Consider the following 3,988-nt stretch of genomic DNA (forward strand, 5'->3'; position numbering starts at 1 on the left):
AGCCTATCGGTAACAAAGTTTGAATGGCATTGTTACAGTTGTTTCATTACATCTATGTTTTAGATCATACTAAGGACCCTGGACTTCATCTTGTGGAAATAATGTGGAGCCATGAAGAGTTTGTAACATGGGAGTGATATGATCTGCATTTAGGAGCACCGTGGAAGAAAGATTGTATGTCTGCAAAACCAGCAGGGGAGCCAGCTTGGCAGGCACTGAAGTAGTTCAAGGGAGAGATGGCAAGGTGCTTGACCAAGTCACTGGCAGCAGGGATGGAAAAGAGAGGACAGATGCAAAAGATACCAGAAGGTAAGATTAATAGGACTTGGTGATTGGTTGACTATTAGGGTATTGGGAGAGAGGGAGAATTTAGGGGAACTTCCAAGTTTTTAGCTTGGATAACTGAGTAAATGAAATGGAGTGTTCCTTCTCAAAACTTTGGAATTGTCTTTATCAACTATTCATAGTCTACATCCTACATTTTATCCATAATTCCTAAATTCAGAGAGTTATGAAAAAAAATTTTTTGGTTTTTTCAAATTTTTTTCATAACTCGTTTGGCAACAAAACCTAATCTCATCTGAACTTCTTTTGTGGCAGAACCAGACCTAAATTTGCGTGAGGTTATTTATAGCATTTTTTAATCCCCCTTAGTGTGAATATTTATGTATGTCCCTGAAGAAATAATGTGTTTGATTATTGGGTGGCACAAATGGCGTGCACTTGGCTACTAACCTAAAGATTGGCAGTTCGTGGAAGAAAAGCCTGGTGATCCCATAAAGATTACAGCCAAAAAAACCCTATGAAGCAGTTCTGCTCTGTAACACATGGGATCGCCATGAGTCAGAACTGATGTGACGACAGTGGGTTTTGTTTTTTCTTTTTGATCCCAGACCCTATTGGGATTGTTGCCTTAGTGTATATTGTTTTGTTTTGTTGTTGTTAGGTGCTGTTGAATCTGTTCCGACTCATAGCGACCCCATGTACAACAGAACAACACGTTGCCCGGTCCTGTACCATCCTCACAATAGTAGGTATGTGTGAGTCCATTGTTGGAGCCACTGTGTCAGTCCATCTCATTGAGGGTCTTGCTCTTTTTTGATCACCCTTTACTCTACCAAGCATGAGGTCCTTCTCCAGGGACTGGTCCTTCCTGATAATGTGTCCAAAGTAAGTGAGACAAAGTCTCACCATCCTCACTTCCAAGAAGCATTCTAACTGTACTTCTTCCAAGATAGATTTGTTCATTCTGGCAGTCCCTGGTATATTCGATACTCTTTGCCAACACCATAATTCAAATGCATCAATTCTTTTTCAGTCTTCTGAAATCTAATATGGTGCATACATGCACCGTATTAAATTTCTAAAATCCAAAAAGTTCTAAATTCTGAAACACATTTACTATCCAGATTGACCACCCCATTTACTCATCAGTCTTGGCCTGAGTTACTATTAGCTATTTGCATAAATCAGATCCACCTGCAGATAATGAATATTCATTGCAGTGTGTGCTATATAGGCTTAGAAATTATTCTGAAAGTGTTTTAAGCAGTGTCTGTATTATTAAAACAAGGCTAAAAGCTTCTTGAGTGACTACCTTGAAGTTAGAGCACTCGTTTGGATGATAAATTATGATGTGTTTATGGACAATCAGTCTCATTACTGTATACCTTGTTAACACATTTTAATAGTCAATGATCTTCTGGAACTAGTTCCCAACTATTCCATACCCCTATGCTGTGGCCTTTAGTCCAAACCAAAGATGGAGCTCTGAATGGTAAGAATTTGGGGACTGATAGAGAGTGGAATTTTTTAAAAGAGGCTTTACTTTTTAGAACAGTTTCAGATTTGCAGAAAAATGAAGATGGTACAGAGAATTCCCATATACCCCACATCCTGTTTCCTTGATTATTAATATCTTATGTTAATATGATACATTTGCTACAATTAATGAACCTGCGTTGGTATATTTAAAGTCCATAGTTTATTTAGATGTCCTTAGTTTTCCCCTAATGTCTTTTTCTGTTCCAGGATATCATCCATGATGCCACATTACATTTAGTTTTCAAGCCTCCTTAGGCTTCTCTTGACTGTGATGGTCTCTCAGCCTTTCCTTGTTTTTGAGGACTGTTTTATAGGATGCTCCTCTATTGGAATTCGTGTAATGTTTTCTTATGATTAGACCGGGGTTATGAGTTTTTGGGAGAAAAACCACAGAGGTAAAGTGGCGTTTTTATCACAGTGTATTCGGGATACATAGTATTAATGGGATTTATCACTGTTGATATTGACCTCTCCAGCTCAGCTGAGGGATTGTGTGTGTGAGATATAGGATGACCATTGCCACAGGGGCAGCCTATACTTTTCTTTCAGGGAGATGAAATTTCTTCTTTAGCCCAAGGTTCCCCCCATTTGGCTATTTAAAAATCCACCTTGTTTTTTTGAAAGATGGAACCTTCCCTAGCAGTTACCCACTTCCTGAATTCAGACTTCTAGCCTCCTAAACTGTGAGAAAATAAATTTCTGTTTGTTAAAGCCATCCATTTGTGGTATTTCTGTTATAGCAGCACTAGATAACTAAGACAGTCACCCAGCCACCCAGAGCTGGGTCTTCACAAACTGCGTAGCCCTCTTCTGTCCACCCTTCACCCAAAGCTGGCTCCTCATGCGTTAGGACTCTGTCATGACTGTCTGCGCAGCCTTCCTATGAATTAGCCACCCCAAGTTAAGTCAGAGTCTCATTGCCCCTTTGTGGGTTTGTTAATTCTCTATAACAGCTCACAAAATTCACAGAGACTATTATCTATACTGGCAGTTATCCATTTATTATAACCAGGAAGGATACAAGCGAAGAGATGCATCAGGCAAGGTGTGGGAGAAGTTGTGGCACGAGACTTCCATTGTCCTCAGGGACATGCCATACTCTCTCTTGCATGTATGTACTTGCCACTCCAGGAATCCCAAAAGACAGCTCCAAGGTCCAGGGTCCCTAAGTCATTGGGGCCTCAATGATTCAATGAATATGCATGATTGATTCCCTCACGTCCACCTCCCTTTCTGAGGTTTGCCATCAGGGTGGGACTTAACGAAGCCCCTACCCATTTGCACATATTTAAGTGTTGCCCGAGAAGTCCAGGTGGTGTGGTGGGTAACAGCTCAGCTGCTAACCAAAGGAAGGGTTGGCAGTTCAAACCCATCAGTTGCTCCGTGGGAAAAAGACCTGGCAATCTGCTCCCATAAAGATTAAAGCCTAGAAAACTCTATGGGGCAGTCCTACTCTCTGTCCTATAGGGCCGCTGTGAGTCAGAATCCACTCAACGGCACATAACAACAAGAAGTGTTGCCTGGCTATTTTAGAAAACAAAAGTCACCTTGATTGCTCCAGAACTGCAAGGGCTATTTTCCAGAAACCAGAGACAGAGACCAAACCAAGTTCTTTGTCCCTCACACTACCTGCCACCAGATCCTCTAAAAAAGATGCCAAACGGTGTTAACAGTTTCTGTTAACATTTGTTATTGTTAGGTGCCATCGAGTCAGAAGGGCTCATTGTGACCCTGTGTACAACAGAATGAAACACTGCCTTGTCCTGCACCATCCTCACAATCATTGCTATGTTTTAGCCCATTTACTGAACACCTGTTATGTGCTAGGTGTTCTGTTAGGCCCTCACTGTGTCAAATCATTTAATGAGAAGCAGCCTAATGCATAGAAGAAACTCAAGCTTTGGAGTCTATAAGACTTGGGTTGGAACCAGGGCTTTGAACTGGTTTATTTCGTTTCAAATCCCTGCTGAGAATTTGCATTTCTTGACAAGTTCTCAGGTGATGCTAATGCTGCTGGTTAGTGACCAATTCTGAGAACTACTAGTAGAGCCCTGAACCCATTGCCATTAGGTTGATTCTGACTCATAGCGACCCTTTAGGACAGAATAGAACTGCCCGATAGGGTTTCCAAGGAGCAGCTGGTGGATTCGAACTTCCGATCTTT

This window comes from Trichechus manatus, unplaced genomic scaffold, assembly GCF_000243295.1.
Source record: "Trichechus manatus latirostris isolate Lorelei unplaced genomic scaffold, TriManLat1.0 scaffold00069, whole genome shotgun sequence".
NCBI lineage: Eukaryota > Metazoa > Chordata > Mammalia > Sirenia > Trichechidae > Trichechus > Trichechus manatus.